This window comes from Eublepharis macularius, chromosome 8 (assembly GCF_028583425.1).
Source record: "Eublepharis macularius isolate TG4126 chromosome 8, MPM_Emac_v1.0, whole genome shotgun sequence".
NCBI lineage: Eukaryota > Metazoa > Chordata > Lepidosauria > Squamata > Eublepharidae > Eublepharis > Eublepharis macularius.
The window spans coordinates 71,370,047-71,391,569 of record NC_072797.1 but is presented as its reverse complement, the minus strand read 5'-3'; the positions used below and the strand labels follow the sequence as shown (position 1 = coordinate 71,391,569).

The following is a 21,523-nucleotide window of genomic DNA, read 5'->3' as shown; positions in this document are numbered from 1 at the left end:
GCAAAGCAATTATATGAATGCTTCAACCTGTGCTAAATCTGAGCAATTATTTGAATGCTTCAACCATATGGTTGTGTGAATGGATTTTTATTCTGATCAGTGCATCTATGGAGGATTTCCTAGATGCTCAGATTTTAACAGTAGTAGTACTCTTCAAAACAGATTATGGTCTGGTGACTATAAATACATGCTACAAGATCTTTTAAAATATGAAGCTTGAGTTAAAACGATTGACAACATATTACTGATATCAGATTGTCTTTAAAATTGTTAGAAGTTTCCTCCTTTCATCCTCTGTGAAACAATGAGACATTGTCATTCAAATTAAAACAATAATAAGGTAGAAAAAATACCAACATCCAAAGGCTTAGAAAGTCAATGTGTGTGCCTAACATTCAAATATGGCCACAGAGCAAACAAGACAGCTTAATTGTTTGTTTCTCTAAGGGAAGGAGCTAAAGCCGGCATTAATTTGGTTCATTTTTTGCAGCAATCCGTTTGCTCTGCTTAATTCTGGTAATTAAAGAAGTTTTCTCAGGCACAATTAACATGTAAATCTATCGCCAAGCAAGAGGTGCGCTAAACCGCCGTTGGAGGCAAAATCATCTCTCCTCTTTACTCTCTCAATTTGGCCGCTGGGGGCGCTCGTGATGGTACTTATCTAAATAGCAGTATTAGGTTTAGCAGCAGCCAGTCGCTTTCCCAAAGAGGCGGCGAGGGAGGAGGGGGGATTAATTTATTAGCGTGGCTGCTCCTGCTTTCACTGCGCTGATTGGCTCCGAGACAGGGACGGATTAACCCTGCCAGTAGCTATCAGGTTGGGATTTAGGAGAAAGGGGGAAAGAAAGGCAAACTGATGAGAAGGTCTCGATGGATGTGCTAAAGTGTCCCCGAAGGAACATTGCAGCGGGATGTGAACTCCGGGAAGGGTTAAATTGGTATCCTTGTACGTAGAGCTGTAGCATTTCTTTTTCTTGGCCGGGGCGCTTAGAAACGCAACAAAGCGTCAGTGTTTATATATTGTGTGCGTCCACCGCGCTCTGCTTCCTCAGCACGTTCAAATATGCCTTGCCGGAGTGCTCCGGGGAGACGGAATTTGGCTAAGCAGGGGCTGACTTCGGTAGTTGTGGAGTCTCCGCAGGCTGCCTCAGCCGTGCTTATCGGGTCCATCCCCGTCGCCCAAGAAGTTCCCGCACGTTGCTTTACGCTCGCTTTCGTTCCTGCAGAGTGGGTCGACAGCGGGGTCGCCGACTTTGCTAGTTCGTTACGCCCCATGCTGTTCTCCAAAGCATCACTAGTGTAGCGTCCTCTCCTGGCCGAGGAAGAGAACAGCAAGAGGGGGATTCAAACTTACTACGGCTCTCCCTTGACGCTAAACCCAGCCTCGTTCCCTAGAATGAAAATAGGAAGTGCGCTGCGTGCTCAGAGCCGCTCAGGTGCGCGCATTATGATCGCTGCGTGGCTCTGCTACGTTGCCCCAGAAGTGCGGGGGACACAGAGGGGTTGTTTTGATTTTGCCACGCAGCGTTTGAAGCAGCGTCCAGTTGATTTCTGTCGCTTCAGAAAACTTTTGTCTTAACTTCCACGCGCGGCACATCATCCTGCTTATTTTTGCTTCCACTGCTTTTTAACATTCATCTCACCCGCCTTTCTTTAGCGTTATAAAAATATATATGCATTTTTCTCCCGACAGATTATTTGGAAAGGCTGCAGTTAGCCTCAGATTCTGCTTTTCCAATGACCAGGTTACACTCCTGGAAGTTTGATGGGGCCAGTAAATTAGAGAAGCTACAGGGCAGTGTATACCGGGGGGATGAAAAGAAACTAGGATGTAAGGAAATTTGGTTTGTTTTCCTAGGCGTGTTTTAATACCTGCGACGCGTATCCTTGTTGGCAGGGCGTTTGGGAGAATACGGTAGATGCTCACTGCTTTTCTTACATTAATGCCGTGGCGAAGTGTTTGTAAGTGGTTTTCAAAACATTGGCTCCCACGTTTGCCTCTTATTTTGTGGAAAGGCTACAACTGCTCATCGGATACAAGTACAAAATGGTCAAGGAAAACGTTCGGACTCTCAGATCAGACCTTTGTGAAGCATTCCAACCTTCCTAGTCGACACTCCTTGAAGTCAATGGGATCCCAGTTAGTGCGCGCAGGATTTTTTAAGTATATTGTAATGGGTTTAAAGCCTGGTGTTAGGCTTACTTCTTTTTTTTTTAAATCAATATTATGTCGTGAGCAGAGTTTGTTCGCCACATCTCTCTTCCCCCTCCCTCCTTTATTTGTTCTTCGGCTCGAGTCATTTGCAGCAATGAAAACCTCAGCCTGGCGCTGATGGTTGAATAGAAAAGACAGTACATTCCTTTTAACTTTTCCATTTGAGAAAATCGATGAACAAATCCGTTCTTACGCCTCGTCTCTTGCACTATTTCTTCTCAGCCTTTCTTCTTCTTAAAAAAAAAATCCGCTTTCCTTTTAATTAGGCAGAGAATTAGCTCCGAATCCCAGCGTTTCCCCGCACAAGCGTGCTCGGTTACATCTCGTCTCGTGTAGGCAGTGTAGCGTGCGAAAAGTCCCCCCAGTTTCTCGACTGGATGTCTAGAGTCGTGGGGGTGTGAACAGGTTGGCCAAAGCCTACAACCTCCCGCTCACCCACCCGCCACCCGCCCGCCTGTCCATTCATTCACGCACCGGAGCGGGTGTCGGTGGAAAGGCTGATCGGACGAGTCCGTTGCCAGGGAATCCAGCCCGGGATTTGACTCCACCTCCAGCCAAGCTGCTTTCCAGTGACAGAGGAGTTGGGACGGAGACTAGCAGTGGGAAGGGAGGCAGGGCACGGGGAGCCGGGGCGCGCGCGAGAGCGGCTGCTGCGAAGTCCTCTCCAAACACACTTCAATGACCAGGCGAGCTTGGGCAAGCTGCGCTTTCCTGCCGGGGCACCAGGAGCACCGCCGGCCTCCGAGGAGTTGGCCTGAAGCAGCCGCACCAGCCCGCAGGACTTCTGGGGAAAGGCACGACGAGACCCCGAACGGAGTTCTCTCCCAAGACCCGTTTGACGGGGCCTTACTGGAGTGGCAAGGAGAGCGGCGGTTCCCAGAGGAGTGACCGGCGCTCTTGCTCGATTCCCCCCTCCCCCTTTTCTCTCCCTCCGTGGAAAATGAGCCCATCGCGCGTGTTGCGCCAAGTCGAAACCCTGAGGCTGCCCGCGCAGTAATGACAAAGGATTGCCAAGGCGGGAGTGGGTCGAGTTTGGCGGAGCCAGCCCCGTACATGGATTACTAAATGGGACGCTCACTCCATCAGCTAGTCCTCCAGCTGCCCAGATACACGCACCGACGAGGTAGGGGACAACTCTGGCCGTGAGGCTGCTGGGGCTGCGTGCATTGTTTGGGCTGGGGAAGCGCGCTGGGCTGAGCTCGGCCAAGTCCTGCAGGACGGGGCGTGCTGAAGAGGCAGGCGCTCCGAGGCAGCCGAGGAGGGCTGGGCTCGCTTGATGCCGGCGCCGCTCCCCTGCCCGGCTGTGCGTGGGGCTGGGGGGTTAGCGGCGGCGGCGGCGGCGCTTTCTCCTCAGGTTCTTCTTTGCCCGACTAGCGCCGGGGCGAGGGTGAGGCGCGTTGGTTGTGGTTTGCCGCCGGCTGAAAGCGCGCCGGGTTCTCTGCTGTTCTTTCCCCCTCTCTCTCTTGCGGCTGAGAGGGGGCTCGGGGGGACTCTGCCTGCCCGGGCGCTGCGCGAGGGGTGGTGGCTGAGCTGAAGCGGGCGCGACGGCGAGCGCTGTCCCCGGTTCCTCGCTCGGCTTCGCGTCCCTCAGCACGAGGTTTCCTTGGGGGGCGAGGATGGGCGTGGAGTCTTTGTTTCAGAGACAATGTGATGGCAGAGGACGAGGAGCGGGGCGGACGGGGACAGGTTGGCTCTGGCTGCGATTCCTCTTCGGGAAGGAGGGGAACTTGGGGCTGAAGGAGACTCTCTTCTCCCCACACACCCCGCCGCCGGCTTTCCTTCTACCCGGGCCAACGCCTCTCCGCCTCCTTCGGCGCTCTGCCTGGTGGTGCCCACCCTGGTCCCTGAGGTGGTGGTGCGGTGTTTGTTGGCGCTGCTGCCGCCGCCCGTCTCCGGCTTTGTTTGCGAGGTTGGGCACGGGGCTGCTCTCCCCTCGTCTCACCCCTGCTGACGGGAGGGTGGGGGGCTGCCAGCCCCCTTCTCCCGGGAACACTGATGGGCTAAGCGTGGGACGGAGGGGACTGCGCGCACATATGATGTGTGTATCACATATGGGAAGGGAGTGACTGCTTCTGCCTCTCCTCAGAGCCTGTCAGCTTTGGCGCAGGGCAAGGCTGCCGCCGCCGCTGTTCCTTTCCTCGGCTACTGTCGCTGAGGGGAAGGAGGAGCAGGAGGGGAGCGCGCTCGGGCCACTTCTTTCTCTCGCGCGCCCTCAAGTCTCTCCCGCCGCCTTTTGAGAGGAGGAGTCGGCTGGGGCGCCCCTTCCCCCCCCCTCCTTCCTGCTCTTCTGGGGGAAGAAATCTCAGTTTTCACCTCCATCCCTCCCCCTTCTTGGGGACTTCCACTGAACAAACTGAGCATGGAAGAAAACTCGCCTTGGAGGCAGAGACGATAACAGCAATGAGGAGAAGTAATGCAGTTCGGGTTAGGGGTGTTGATGGTAGGTAACTTCTTTGAGAGGATGTCAAGATAATTTGAGAGGGGGAAGACATCAGCTGAAGGCAGTGGGGCTGAGGCTTGCTTCATGCTCCCTTTGGCCAAAGTATGGGAGAATTGGAGCTGGGGAGATTTCTTGTGGGGGTGGGGTTGCAGTGGAAAAGGGGGGAAACAAATGCTAGACGGGGATCCTCAAAACCAGCTCTTGGGAGAGTCTTTAATTTGTCATTTAAAATTACATCTGTTTGTCTGGTTTTCTGACCCATTTCAAGTTACTGCCCTGGCACACATCACATACATCTTCTACTTATGGAGTGAAGCTGCTGTGGAACATCATAGGAAGTAATATTAAATAATGGCATTGTTTTATTTATTTAGACTATTTATATACTGCCTCTCCAGATCTACTCACAGTGAAACCAAAGAAACAAGGCCAAGGAACAGAACAGGCCATTAAAACAAATCTTGCCAATAAATTAAATAAAACAAATCACTTTGGTTAAATAAAAGCAAGTCAATAAAATAAAAACAAGCCAAACTTTTGAGGATGTGCAGAGTTACCTTCCCTCCCCACTTGAATAACCATAACCAGCTCCAGTTTGTAGAATTAGGGGGAAGGTGACTTCCATGCAGGTCTAAGTCTCAGTACATTTTGTTTTGGACATTAAGCTCTAGCTCCCAAATTGGCCATACACATCCAGTTGTTGCCTTTTAGCATCTCCCTTGTTGAGCCCCAGGGAATATAGCCAATACTAGGGAGACTTTGTTGTGTTTGTAAAAGGCAATTCCAGGGTTGGATTGTGCTTTGACATTTTTGTTCCCCCAAGCCTTTTAAAAAAGGTGCTGACTAGATGAGGGAAAATACCCAAAGACTGAAGAAGAAAGGAGTCAGTGGAGATTAGAGAAGGAGGAACAGCTCCTGGGAAGCTTCTTAACCCATCCCCCCCTTCCAATCTCTTTAGACTGTGGATGGAAAATAGCAAAGGGGCCAAGGGGTTTCTGTCCTACTACCAACCACTTTAAACTAGGGAAGCAGCAGGGGGCTTAAAGAGCTGTGGATGCTGGTGGCAGAGAGTGATGATGATGCTGGAAAAGATTTGGGTTGTGTGTATGCTGGGTAAGCATGAAAAGCTCTCAGTTGAGAGTAATGTGTCTTAAGTGCTCTGGCTGTGAATTTGCATGAGCAAAAGCGGGAGCCTGCAAGTCCCCATGTGTTGTTTCCCCTGCCTACTGGTCTGTTGGAGAATTGGAGCAGAACTGAAGTGGCTCAGGAGAGAAGGGAGAAGGTTGAGAGCTGCTGACTGATTGCTCGCTTCCTTGGAACGATCACAACAGAACTATCAGCAACTATGCAAATGTGATCTGGGCACAGGATTCTGGCTGCAGATGTGAATCCAGTTTGAGCAGAAAATATTGCTGGAATGTTTTTGGTTTGCTTAGGTAGGGAGAAAAGTGTTTACAGAGATGATTGGTTTACATGGTGTTTTGCTTTGCAAAAGTTTAATGAGAAGTGGTTACTGAAACAAAAATAAAGATTGGATGTAAAAGTTGCCATCTCTTTTAGTTTCCAAGCATTTTTAATTAAGCAAAAGAGTGGAGTGCAGTGGCTTTTTTATAGTTATGTGTAAAATACCATCACGTCACAGTAGATTTATGGCAACCTCATAGGGTTTTCACGGCAAGAGACTCACAAAGGTGATTTGCCATTGCCTGCCTTTGTATAGCAATCATGGACTTCCCACCCCAAGGTCAGCCCTGCTTAGCTTCTGAGATATGATGAGATTGGGCTAGTTTGGACCACTTAGGTCAGAACATATATGGTTCCCTGTGACCAATCCCCCCCACCCCACCCAAAACAGTCTACTATACCATGGCTGCTAGAACAGTTGGGGTTTTTCTCCTTGTAAGTCTAGTTTTGTGTATCAGTGCATTTTTTTAAATCAGTCTTGTGAATTGGTCTGTATAGAAACCCTAGGAAACCCTACTGATTTATGCTTATTTTAATGTTTTGACTTCTATAACAAGTGGCTAAAGTTAGTTGGAATCTTACTTTGGGTAAAGTATATATAGTCATTATAGGGTGTAATCCTAAACAGGTCTACTCATAATGAAGTCCCATTTTATTCAAGAACATAATGGAATATACATCATTCTGAAGTTCGTATACAGGCTCTAAGCAAGTTATATTACACAAGTTATCAGCACAAATCATAATACAAGTTTAATTATTAACTTAACATTAAATAAAATGACAGCACTGTCTCCCTCCAGCTATTATTCCTTTGTTCTGTTATTATTGTCTTTATATAACAAATTGTATTTGTATTGTGGCCTTTATGAAGAGATATGGCTGATTATTTGAATGTGCTTACTTTGGGCTTGAAACTGAACTGCTTGCTCCTAAGCATAATCACTTGACTCCAGCACAAATCCATTTATTTTATTAGGGACAGTTTAGTGACTAAGATATTTGGAGGGAAAGTCAAACTTTGCATGATAACTTCTTTGTCAAATTAGAAGGTATTTGATTTTTTAAAAAAATATTTGGTGTTTTTCAAAAGTTATTGTTATTTGGAAATACTGCTTTTTGGAAATTACAGCTTTTATCAGTGAACTGTTACATAGGTTTCTTTTTTCACTGAGGAAGAATGAATGGGAGATATGGAAAATTCAGTCACTTAAACCATTTAAAATATTTAAAGTGTTAACTATATATCCTGTCCAGTAGTACCATAGAAGTATATGCGATGACAACTCTCTAAACATTGTGAGTTCTTTATTTAGTATAATGTCCTTTGAAATTTGAACGATCCCATTTAAAAATTGATAATTTCTCTTAAGCTTATAACTCCTAAATATAATTGAATCTTCTGAATAGACATTATTTGAACAAAACTAAATATTTAAAAATGGGCTTCAGTATCAGTGTCCTTGAACCCTTCTCTGGATATACTTGTACTGACTGGTAACAGTTTCATATAAGGAGAAATCTAGGATGGAAATATTTATAAAAATTGTGTGGTGATGGTGAGAAAATGGTAGAAGATGGTTGGTTCACTTGTTTTCATATACAAGAAGCATTTTCATATACAAGAAGTCAAAAGAAGCACTGAACTTTAAAATTAATTAGATAATATGTTCTTCACACTTGTCTTTCGTTTACATTATATTGCATATATTTTATGATTACAAATATCTACTTCATGTTTTAAGCATTGTTCTCGAAAAAGGAAGTAACTGGGCATTCTGATAAATAAAGAACATGTGTATTTAGCATCATCAGCTACTCAGTGGTAACAAAAGTAGATAGTTATAGCCCCTTTTCAGATCTTGTAATTTGAGGAGTGTTGCTGTTGAAGTCTGAAAAAGAGGACAGAAAGGGTTAAGGGCAAGGAGCTGCCTTCATTGATAAAAAAAGAGAGCAAATTAATGACCTGTGATAAATCCAAAATAGAACTATTCACATTACAAGGAAGTAGGCAGTTGTAAACTTGCTTGTGTGGTTGTTTGGTAAAGGAAAGGGGAAATTTGTCATCTTGTTTTGAAAAGAGAAAATAGCCAAACATAAATATATATGAAAGGAGTTCACATGTTTTGTAGTTGTAGAGACATAAAAGAAATTAAATTGATCTCGTCTAACACATCCTGTCTATTTGCTGGAAAATTTTGCTGTGTTGTTCTGATGAATGTTTAGTGTACTGAAGTGGTACTGCACGTTATCCTGAAAGGTTAAAGATCAGCTATATCAGTTCATGGGAATTTAAAGCACATGGTAGCATGTTAAATTATTGGGGCAAACTGATGCATGTGGAGGTAAGAAGGAGGGAAGGTTGCTACCTTTGCTATCTCTGTTCTTTATGACATAATTTGTGATGACCCTGATCTTTCAAAGCCCACCACAGATGGTATTATCCATCAGAGTAATTTCATTGAAGTCAGTGGGACCGTTTGGATCAAATGAAACAAGTCTTGCAGAACTGAGAGGGCTTAGAGCAAAGCATTCTTGTTTACTGAGAAATGTCAGGCCATAACGGTCTTTAAGGGGTCATATGTCTTGCAACAAACTTTGACATCTTTATGGTGTGATTCTGAGTATTTCATCCTTGTTGTAGTGTTGGTAAAAGCCACATCCTAATAAACTGAAACAAGTCAGCACCAGATTATGTTGAGTAAGTTACAGATATTGCCTCAGCCAAATAAGAAACTCTAGTGTGTCTAGGAGTTTTCCAGTGTGTAATGCTCAATAAATAAGTTTCAGCTTTCTTCCAGCTCAGAACATCCTCACTTTCTAGTAGCAAAAGTGTGAATTTTATTGTTGATATCTGCATGACGTAATTAAATATGTATTGTCATAAAGCCCTTCATCCCAATGTTTAATCTGGCTCTGTTCTTAAATTCTACATTTGCATTTCCCCGATGCTTTGCCAGCCTCCATTGCAGCAAAGCTAGACAGAATCTAGTATTTCTTTGTAATGTCTTTAATTGGTGGGTTGTGAAGTGCTTCCAGTAATTAACTAATTAAGTTTCATAGCACCACTGTTAGATAGGTAAGCGATATACAGTGATCAGGTCATCTGACGAAGAGATGCAGCTGTCTGTGGGTTGACAGCTGCTGTTGCAGAAGCCCACAGCCGCCACAGCAGGACAGCAGCAACAGGAATCAGACAAGCTCGGCTGTAATGTGAATCAGGTTTGTAAGGGTAGTGCTAGTAGCCATCTGGATTCTAATTGTAATTTAATTTTATTTCAGTGCACTTGCAACACCTTGCTTTCATTGTTTACTAGTGCTAACTAGCACCATCTTCCCCATCCATTGAAGAAGCCTAAACTCAGTACAACTAGTGAGCTCTGTAGCTTGCCAAATTTTGCTAAATCCCATTCACATAGCAAGTTCTGTTGAGCATGAACTAAACTAGTTGCTGCTTTGAGCTTTTTTCCCCAAGTAATTTTCCACATTAAGATGTTATTAGCTCTCCTCCCCACCAAATGTATGGTTCTGGACTAGGAAATTGCATAGATGTTGGCCAGTGGTTCCTAACTGTTGCAGGCATACTCATTCTTGGCACTGACTGATCTTAATCTAATCGGGTAGTTTAATGTCACAGTATGGTATTTATAGACATGAAGAAGCCTAGGTGATGTTGCTTGATAACACCCTGGCTTTCTCTGTTGCATCTTTTTGCTAGCTATGTTGTCAAGGCTTGGGACCAAAAATGGGCATGGTCAGCTCCAAACGAAGTCCATGGATTGGGGTCTCATTTATGGTCATTGGAGAATATCCTGCCTACATTCCTAATACTTAAGAGTTAGGTTTGGGCAAATTTTTCAAGGACCAATTCTTTTCTCTTTTTCACTTTTTATTCTGTGAAATAGTTCATCTGACTAAATTCATTCAACTAATATGCCACTTTACCCTCAATAAAGTAGGATAAAATAAATGGATTTATGTTGAGTTAGTACAGTTAATTTCAATGAGACAAAATTGGCTTACACCCAAGAACTTTGGGGGATTGTGTTGAAAGATAGGTCAGCAGTGCTTAATTATCAGCTTGGGAATTTGGCATGGAACTGCTTTTAGTATGACTTTCTAAAAAATCTACCGATCCAGTATTCTTGGACAAAAATAAGCATGGACTCTTGAAATAAAGGTTTTTAGTTTTTTTAAAAAATGTTTATATGGATGACTTCATAGGCATAATGACCTACTTTGTAGGTTATTGCCTTTAGCTAGCTGGAAGATACGGTACTCAATAGCCTGTGGTATACTAGAAAACTCATTATCCTTGTTTGTTTGTAATAATACCCACCTCTAAGCCCAATATGACTCCACAAATAGCTTACAAGAACTGCAGTCCACCATAGCCACCTTGAGCTGAGAAGAAAGGTGGACTATAAATATTTTAAAAAATAAATAGCTAGAACAGAGAGGTCTACCTCTCACTGCAGTGGTAAATCTGTGCTTGGACAGTACTATCACATTTCTAAGGGGGCTCACATGACTGAATGCTCCCCCATACAGATTAATTTTTTTCATATAGAAAACTAGTTGTTGAAAAGAAAGTAATCTAGTTTTCTGCATGGGGAACTTTGGGCAGTGGGGGAGGGGGGACAGAGAAGTTAATTGTGAGGTTTCACCTGCTGTCTGAAATAATACAAATTAGACACCGGTCACCTCAGTGGAAACTAGGACATAAGATGTTACCCTAATATTCTGAAACCTATTGAAAACAACATTTGAAAAAGGAAACATTTGAAATAGTCTGTCACAGAATAGTTAATTTGAAATATATTTATACAGAAAGAGCTATTCTTGACAGTTAAGAAACATAAAAGCTGCTAATGCTAAATAAAGAAACATAGGAAGAACTGAAAGAATCTGATACTGATAAAAAAAAATCTGTCTGCCTCCTCAAAACAGCAAATGTGTGAAACAAATAACTGAAAATGAGGTTTCCAAGTGTTTTTTCAAATCCAGAAGTAGAATTAAACAGAGGTTTAATCAGCAATTATGTTATACATCATAAGATGCTTGTCATACATGTTTATGGTTTGCTAGTGTGTGGGAAAACACGGGCTTTTTACACATGGAATTTTTCATCCTGAAAAAGTACTTGATCCCTGTATGAAATAATAAAATTTTCTATTTAAAACCAAATCCCAAAGTGGATCTACAGAAATTGAAGCATGGATGGAAAATGATAAAACAGCTATTCATGGAGCTGCCAGTTGCTGCAACTCAAGAGAAAAGACATATGGTAACCCACAGCATTCGATGCTGACCTTTTCTTTTAAAAGTATTTTTAATAATAGCTATTCCTATATACAGTATTTCAGGCAGATACTTAAAGCAACACTGAATATGCTGTCCCTCCTACTTCTGTTCTTTAGTTACCAAGCAAGACTTGTACTGAAATAGATCAGTTGTACCATATTGAAATAGAAAGGATTTGTTATTGATCAGCTGACTGACTGTCTGCTTACCACCCAGCGGAATGAGGCTGTTGGCATGTTTTTTTTAAAAAATACTACATTACTCCAATGAATTCTATATCTAGCTGTTTTCAGTAGGAAGCATAGAGTTAGGAAAACAGGAGGAAATTAAACATATTTTTATTACAGAGCTTCAGTGTTAATCTGTGCCCATATATATGAACTAGACATTTTCCTACAGCAGGAGTGTGACAGTCATATTGATTGTGCATATTTGTTATGAAGTTTTTATGCCATACACTTTCCATCAATATTGTCATGACCACAGAAGCCTTGAAAAACTTTCCTGAGAGAAAATTTTGAAGTTTCCTCATGCAGCTACTGAAATGTTAGATGTCGTCTCTGAATCTCTAGTAAAATAGTAGAAGCTGCACCCTAATTTCAGACTACTTCTACCATACCTTCTGTCCAGTTCAGCAGCTTTTGAAATGAAAAAGAGTTTTGTAATTGTAAAAGTGTTCCATTCTAGAGACTTTTCCCATTGCCACTTGCATTGGAGACACCTTTTCAAAGAGACTAAAGTAAGGGTGTAGATAGTTTTCTGTCACTCGGATAATTTTTTTTACAAAATGAGAAAAATGTAAAGCAATGTTTTATTGATGCCTATCAAAATCTTCTGTTTAGTGACAGTTGGACATTGATGCTGTACTAATTCTTCCATTCTTAAATTATGGCCTAGTTTGAAACTGTTCTTGGCGTCTTCATTTATTAATCATGGAAGCTGTTTTCTTATTTGGTTACCATAGCTTCAGTGCCTCAGATAGTGTTGGGGTGCCTTGGGAAGGACTTAAGACATACTAGGACTTGCAAGCCTGGCAGTTATTCTGGTGGTTGTATAGCTATTGAAGAACAGAAAACAGCTTCCAACATAATTCAGTGCTGGATTAAAAGAGGCAACTTCTGGACGAGTCTCTCTGGACCTTGTTATGTGCACACCCAGCTGATATTTACTCTAGGATTTGCTTCTTGTTGGTAAAAAAAATATATAGTTCAGAGACTAATGGCTGCTTTTCTTTATTGCAAAGGAAGTTGAGGCTTTTCATTAGGGCTATTAATGAATAGTTGAGTAAATTAGGATATTTAGGATTTACCATGTGATCTACCTAATTTGTTTTAAAATGTTTTATGCTTAGCTGTAGTTACATGCCATTGTATTTTAACAAAATAAAATGTAGTTACCATTATTACCTTCATTTTACTCTTTAACTATTGTAACCCACTTTGGGTCTCCATTGGGGGGAACAACAAGGTATAAATAAATACTAATACGTAAAAATTTTTGTCTGGATATGCAAATATGTCAAGCTTGAAATAAACTTTTCATATTCAGAGAACCAATACCATTCTTTATTGATTAGACACCGCCGTCCATCCACCATCCCTTGTTTCATGGTATTATAGTTCAAACTGTTACAGATATATTACTATGAAAGATAAATTATAGTAATTTGCAAATGTAAAGATGAATTATTAAATTCATATCACAGAACAGCCATCAGGATCATATAGGGGAAAGACTGTTTCAGCATCTTTTGCTGAAGACCCACTGATTTCCTTGAGACTTACGGCCAAGTAGACTTGACAGTAGCCACAGAATAGTCTCAGTCACATGCAGAGCAGGATGGTTTGATTTTAACTCCAAAAGTGGCATGAAAACAAGGGTGCTGAACAGGGTGGATTTGATTTAAATCAATAGAATTAAGGTCTTTTTCTCAACTCTGTTCATGTTATAACATTTTTGCTGTGAAGAAGAGGCATGTGATTTCTGCTGAGTTGACACAAATTCAGTTTTGAGAACTGCAAAACCAAGCATCTGTGATAATATCTTGTAGGCAGAGAAACTGCCCAATAATCTTACAAAAACCTCTGGAAGAGGTGAATGGATTAATGGAATTTATTTACCAAAAAAATTAAACATATTTAGCCTTATTCTACATAATTAAAAACTAATCTTTATTTCATGATGGAATAACCTTTGGATGGTAATATATTTTCCTCAAAAAGCATTTTATTTTAAAAAATCCAATTTAAATCAAAAAAATCCAATTTAAATTTAAAAAAAAGATTAAAATAAAAAAAATCCATTTTTTTTATTTTTTTAAAAAAATCATTGATTTTTATCCACCCTTGTGCTGAAAGTTCTCTTTGGCCGTTTCCACATGCTGTTAAAGAGACGGTCTACTTACTGAAGGCTGGCGTTTTTTTTCACAGATTCCAGATGCCTCCGATTTCAAAGCAGAAGCAGGCCGTTTGTCTTGCGTCTGATCAGCGTCCTTGACCAGGCACAGGAAAGAGCGGGAAATCCCGGTCTCAGAAAAGACGCTGATTAGACGCAAGACAAACTGCCTGCTTCCGCTTTGAAATCGGAGGCATCTGGAATCTGTGGAAAAAAACGCCAGCCTTCAGTAAGTAGACCGTCTCTTTAACAGCATGTGGAAACAGCCTTTGTCTAACACTTTCTATTGGTATTGAGCACTTTCACCTCATCCTGCTCACAGACCAGATGTGACATCATCTTAGGCTTGCAACATTTCCCCTGGCAACCAGTGGTAGACTTATTACAGGGGGGGGGGTGTTGCTGGCAATGTGTGGACCTCACTTCCTGTGTACCCCGAAATAATGCCAGCGTGTCATCAAGATCACTTTGGCATTTCTCAAAAGCTCTGTTTTTCTCATAGAGTCGATGCAAAATGTCAGAGCTTAAAATGGAAGTTGCGCTAGTGCAGTGCTGGCCTGCTAGTCCTTTTTCTCCTGATGGTGCCAAGTGCATTGATAGGCATCAGAGAAGGAAGGCCTGCCATCCTTTACTACATCTGAATGAAAAGTGTTTGGAGAGAAGGACTGTGGGGAAGTAACCTGCAAGAGTGAAGAGGGTTAGTTCCTTGTCTGCACACGCCTCTTGATGTTAAAACAGAACCTCCCATTCGATCTCTTTCTGTATGACCGAAGTCAGTTAAGTTATTTAAAGTAATAGAATTGTTGCTGTTGTAGTCCAGCTAAAATCAGTAGGGGTTCTGCAAAAATATGCTAAACAAGAATAAATTTTATTTATGTGGCTGTCTTTAGTCAAACAAAGACATCAGAAATGCTTGTTCTGTGATTATAAGCATGCCTAATTTTATCAGGATTGTATCCCTAATGAACATTAGTCTACTCTAAACATGATATGAATTGTTTATATAATGTAGGTTTCTGCATATGATACTTAAAAATATTGTACAACTTTGTAACTAGAAAAATTATGGATCTGCTCTTTCTCCATTGAAATGAAGGCAAATTTCCCAGCATGAACAGGTTTGGGGTTGGTGTTTTAGCAGACTTTATTTATAACATCTCAAGCTAGAGGCAAATGGTTCCTGCCAGCTTAAATAAGACAGTTTTCATAAATCTGTCCCTTCAAGAAAAGAATCCTGTAAAAATCCATATTGAGCAAGCAATTCTGTGCAATAAGATTACATACAATTTTAGTATCTCAAAAGCGGAACCCATATGGAAAAGTAATGATTTTTTAAAAATTGTGAATTGGCCATCTTTCAGTCAAGGGTAAACTTCAGGGCTTCAGTTTGGCATTTCATCTTTGTATTACACCTTTATAATACCCTGATAGTGCAATCCTAAGCAGAGTTACTCATTTATTTCAGTGGATTTAGAAGAGTGTCAAATAGCGTTGAGCCTTGTCATGCAAAATAGATATAAAGGATGTTTGGGACGAAAGCTGGTTCTGTCAAGCTTCTGTAGTTCAAAATTCTTGAGCTGTATAGTCCTGTACTTTGAAGAGGGTTAGGGTCAAGAATTTTAGCTTACTGACCCCACAACGAGACTGCAAACCATTTCCCACTAAGTAAAGAAATCCTTTGTTAATGCAGTCCTATGCAGAGCTAAGCTATGTCTGCTGATTTCACTGGGACTAAATTGGATTAACTATGTATTATACTGTTATTTCCCTTTTTAATAATTTCTAATTCTGCATTATATTTCTGTACCTACAACTTTTCTGCAAAAAGAACATTGTAAGCAGTGGGGCCATGGCTCAGTAGTAGAGCATCTGTCTTGGACACGTGTTCCTGCATTCAATCCCCAGTATCTCCACCTAAAAAAGATCACATAGGAGGTGAGCCTGGAGAGCCACATAGGAGAGCCTGGAAAGACACTGCTAATCAGAGTAGACAATACTGATCTTGATAGGTTGTTTATCTGACTTGGTGTAAGGAAGCTTCATATGTTCATGTGTATTTCCAAATGGAAACTCTTTACATTCTTAATTAATAACAAAGCACCTAATCTTAAAGAAGACTTCCACACATAGGTTAAACCAAAATTTTAAGTACTTTATAATGTATTTTCCCATCCAACAGCAAGAAAGTATTTGATGGAAAAATCATGTGTATGACAGTACAATTATGTGATATTTACTAATATTTTTAACAATATTGTGACTTTGGCTCACATTCAATAATTATTTACTATCACCATAATGCCAGTTACAATAATACAAACGTGTAGTATAGAAGGTGGCACCAGGATAATTATTAATTGATAAATGTTAACATATTTAAACAGTTACACAAGTTGGGTTGCCTGTTGACTAAGATTGTAGCAAACTTCTTAGCAAACTTGTTCTGTAGAAAAACTTCTCTTGTTCTACACTCAGCGATCAGACTGAGAGCCAATCAGGTATATCCATCGAGAAATAAGTCGGGTTCTCAGGTACCTCCCAGTAATTTGCCCTGTTGTCCGCCAATTGCAGGTGATAAGCAGGAGGTGCTAAGATGCCTGGCAACCATCTACTACTGGCAGGCAACCTGGGCAAGTGCAACCTGGGACACTCCTGGCAAGGTGCAACAATGTCACTTCCTGAAGTGACATCATCATTGCCAGCACAGGAGTGCTTCTGCACTTCACAGGGGGTGATTTTGGCCCCAAATGTGAAGTATAGGAGCAGTCCTGCTGCCAGTGCGATGATGTCACTTCCAGAAGATCATGTATCCAGGTCCTCCTCCCACTATGGCAACTCTACAAATAACTGTGTTGGTCAGAAGCCAACTTACAGATAATGAGGGAACGAGCTGGAAGTCAGATTCTTATCCACCTCCCCACAGCAAAATAGCTGAAGGTAGGAAGGAAAAGAAGCCAACTTTTTTCCCCTCAGTGAAGTTGCAAAAGGGAGCTCTTCCTTTCCCTGAAGCTGGGCTAGAACAGAAAAATGCTTTTAATGTCTTTATTGCAAAAAGGAGGGTAGAGAGATCTTATTTCTGTTCCTTTCCTTCAAAGCTGGGCTGAGACAGATGCAGTACTTTTAAATCAGCTGGGCTTTCAATCCCCCTCATCCCCCGTTTGCTGAATCTCAACAAGTTTGGGAGCCAATAATGCTTTCAGGATGAAAGATTAGAAGAACCTGACTTCCAGCTGATTATCTTCTAGGAGTCCATTTCTGATTTCAGTCCCCTGCTGGGTCCAGAGCAAAATTTCTCCAGCAGAAGACCATAAGCCGACTGCCAACTAATCTCTCATTGGCTGGCAGTTGGTTTCTGATTGCTGAAAGTAGTTTGTTCCTGTGAATAACTACAGAGAGGTGGCAAACAACTGAAAAGCCAATCAATTAATTGGCTATCCGATTGGTGAATAGAGAGGGAGTCAAACTAGCAGGTATTTGAGCATCCCTGCTATTGACTAATATTTAGTCTGGCCAAATATAAATCATTTAATAGCAAAAACATGGTTCCAGTGTTAAATTAACCAGTTAAGAATTTTTAACTATTATGTATATTGGCTTGGATCCCATCAAAAAGATCAGTGTAAAAAAGGACTTCATGCACAGAAGCACAATTCCCTCACACAAATTTATACTGTATTCATGTATAACTATTCCACAATTGTATTAAAGGCCTTAAAACTGCTGCATGCCAACTTCTGTTATTGTGGTAAGAAGAGTAAAGTTAATAGGTTCATCCTCCTTTTAAAGATTATTCCTTTGCTTTTTATGAGAATATATGAACAAGTTAATGATCTTAAATGAGGGCTGGTTATACCTCCTGCAAATGCAAATAGAACTGAAGTACCTACTGAGCTGTTTTTGCTCAGATGCACACTAGGTCAATATTTGATTAAACATTTTGCATCATATTCTACAAAATAATAGTGGGCCAAAGTCTTGAAATCCACCTAATATCATTTGAGTAATAGCTTTCCTAATACATTACATTACAGCATTTTAAATGGAGGATGATCTTATATCTTTAATAAAGCACTAGTATAATTTATACTTTTTAATTATAAATGGTGAGCTTTTGCTATTCAGACTTATTGATCTTTAACCATCTTAATGAGAAATTGCCTAAATTAAACTGATCTAATATTTACTGTAATGTGTTCTAAGAAAGTGATTGTGTAACAGAACTTTAGAATTGTATCCATCTAGCTATGAATGACCTCTAATAGAAATAAAGTCATGCCATATTTCCTCAGGCAAAGATTAGATTGAAGAGAGAAAACGTTTAATACAGCAATAATAAGACAAAATACTTTTTGGTGTTAAATTGGCATGTGGAGAAAGGTTATAAACAGTGCCATCCTCAGCAGAATAACACATTTCAAAGTCCAATGAAGTCAGTGATCTTAGAAGAATGTAATTCTGCTTACGATGGCACTGGTACAGACCTTCCACCTGGCAGTTGCTCTTGACAAATGTTTTCTTCTGTCCCTATATTTGTACTACAACGGGTTCCCAGAATTCCATCTCCACACCTCCAAGCCAAGATAGAAATGTACATTGTCCTCTTACTGTGAGATGGTGGAGGAATCATACACTCTAGTCAGAGATAGACAGATAATTTTGTATGTTTGGTTCCAACAAATAATACATAGGGTTGCCAGACTCCGTGGCGGGGGGGGGGCTGTAGATCTCCTGGAATTATGACTGATCTCCAGGCTACAGAGATCCATTCCCCTGGAGGAAATGGCTGCTTTGGAGAATAAACTCTATGGCATTTTACTCTACTGAGGTCCTTCTTCTACCATCACTAGGCTTAATTGGAGTTGGAAACCCTAAATATACAATTGTTGTATTTAATCTAGACATGATGTCAGGAGTTGCTGTGCCGAGAGATTGTGACTGTGTGACAGATTTATACTCAAGATTTATTCTGAAATCAGATTTATCCTGATCCATTACCAGCCAAAACAGTTGGAGACCATAACCAATTTCCCCAGCAAAGACCTAAAATTCCATTCTGAACAATTATATAGAATGTCCAAAGCCTTAGACGTTAAGGTGCCTTGTTCAGAGTCTCAGGCTTGGGCCCAGTGTTTTAGAGTGATACATACAGAATCTATCAGTACAGTGGTGGTGGTGGAAAGTGACTCCTGCTGGAGTTTTCAAAACAAAGAGACTAACAGGCAGGTTATCATTGCCTGCTTCTGCATAACAGCTCTGGTGGTCTTTGGGGCCTCTCATCTAATTACTAACCAAGGACAATTCTGTGTAGCTTCTGAGATCTGATGAGGTCAGGCTTGCCTAGCTTACCCAGCTCAGGGCATCAGTACAGTAGCCTTCTCTGTTATTCAGGAACTACTAGATATAGCAGTGGGCTCACAGTTAAAACCAGCTTTGTTTATTCTTTCCATTTGTTAAATTGAAGCAATGTACAATATGGAATAGAGAGGGTGTTCCTTTTTATTTATTTACCTCTCTGCAGATTCTGAAGTGGTGTAAGCCATACGGCACTCACTTTCAAAATAGCTAACTTCCAAGGGGAGATCAGCTCTTCTTGGGGAACATGTTTTCCCTTTTCTTGATCTTCTACAGAAAGGAAAAATAGCTAAGATTTTACAAGTTGAATTAGTTAAATACAGCTAGACGTGTCATAGATTATACACTCAGAAATCTCATTATAGTTTCCCTGCCAAGCATTGCCTGGTTTATGTCCATGGCCCTACTTAATGAAACCAAGGCTAAAGTTGAAGACCTCCCTAGAGATCCTTTGCTAGATGTCACAGACCCCAACTGGGTTTTCCAAGGGCTAAACCTTACTCAAAACAGATACCAGCCTCATCATTTTTCAGTCCAAATACAAATCATATTATGAGCTGCGTTATCATCAAGGCAGAAGAAATGTCCAGAATTCCAAAGGAAAATAAGGATGGCAGAAGTAGAATGGGGAATGAGCTGCATAAGTTCACAGAAATCTCAATCAATTATCCAACCCCTACAAGAGTTGGTGGACAAGTTAAAACTATAAGCACCACATTCTCCCATATGAACCTACCTATTCACTCAAGTCATCTTCTGAGGCTGGACAGATAGTAACCCAAGAAAGGGTCTTATTGATCATGGTGCAAAAAACTTGGAACTTTCTTCCCAGAGAGATTCATCTATTGCTTCCACCAGAAGATTTTTGTTTTGTTTGGCATAACTCCAGTAACTTTTTTGGCCCTTCTCACCGTTCTTTGTGCTGTGTGTTTTATTTAATTATTTTTATACCATTTTATATTTTGTTTTAAACTTAAATTGTTTCAAAATGTTGTTTTTAATTTTTTTTAATGTTTGCTGGCTCGGGGCCCTGTTTATATAAATTGGTGGCACATAAATGTTTTAAATAAATATTATTGTTAAATATTAAATTACTGTTAAATTATTGTAGATATTCAGAATGTTTCATGAAATGGCATTTTTCATTGTTGTAATCAAATTATGATTTATGGCACTAGACCTAAAAGATGGTTACTTCTGTTTCTCAATAAATTCAGTGTGCAGGAAATGTCATTACTTTCATTATGGATATCTTCTTTGCCAATACGCAATTCTACCCTCTGAGCAGTCCATCCCCACTCAGTTTTTTACAAAGTATAGCCATAGTGATAGCCCACTAGACTGAAAGGATGTATCGTGTTCTCTCATACCTATACTGCTTCGTCAGAACACTAGAGGAATATGTCCACTGACTTCTGAAGTCACTCTGAATTTGGGTTTATCTGTCTGTTGTAGAAAGTCCAAAATCATTTGTGGGGCTCAAACAGCCAGCAGTATTTGCTCAGGCTAAAAAAGCACTCTCCACATACATGTAGTAGAGCTGAAAGCTATATAAAATATAATCTACCTTTGTTCACCACTGAGCTAGTAGGGAAATTGCAAGACAACACAATGGCTGTGTTAGAGTCAGACCCAATGATCTCTCAGCAGAAAGTACTGATGGTTGCTGATCTTTCCAGCTTTCCTTACCCTTAGCGGTTCTTTCCAATCCTGTGAAAGTTTATTTGAGGGATCGTGGGATCCTCATCTACTAATAGCCAGTGGAGTGAGGATGAAATGACCCTCCTTGCCTTCTCCATCAGTTGAGCTCTACTGTCAGAAGAAGGGGGAGAGGTTTTTGTCCCCTTTCCCCCCTTCTCATTGCAGTCTGCAGGCCTACATAGTTGTTATTTTGTGCAGTTTCTGCAACCCTGGGAACAAACTCTCCTGGAGTTTGTTCCCAGGACAAAAGGACTGCTGGATAGGTGGTGAGAAATGAGAAAGATCTGCAATCTTTATGCCAGATCCAGCCCTCTTTCTGAACAAGAAAGGGAGAACTCTACCTGTGCTAAGGAACATTACATATTTGGAACTGGTGCATCTTGGATCACCATCCAAGACACACTGCCAGCCATACAGAGGAGATAGACTATGCTCTCCCACAGAGGGCCGTGAATGGATGACCCTGGACAAATATCTTCAGATACTTAATACACAGGATTTCCTACAGGCAGACCTCTTTGCAACTTGATTCAACACAAAATGCTTGAAATTCTTCTCTGTAACTGCTTTAGATCCTTTATTCATGAGAGATCCACCTAGAATGGAAATCATCTGGAATGGAACCTGCTTTATGTCTTCCCTCCCACTGTCCT

The 21,523-nt window shown here is 41.3% G+C and overlaps 1 protein-coding gene across 1 annotated transcript in view; it reads left to right on the top strand.

Annotated features, from left to right (window-relative positions):
• The first annotated feature begins 2,831 nt into the window (after positions 1-2,831).
• SEMA6A (semaphorin 6A) overlaps positions 2,832-21,523 on the top strand; it is a 221,179-nt gene continuing 202,487 nt past the window's right edge. The window contains exon 1 of the mRNA XM_054986611.1: positions 2,832-3,338. The gene's annotated coding sequence lies outside the window, so the exon portion shown is untranslated. The remainder of the gene's footprint in view (positions 3,339-21,523) is intronic.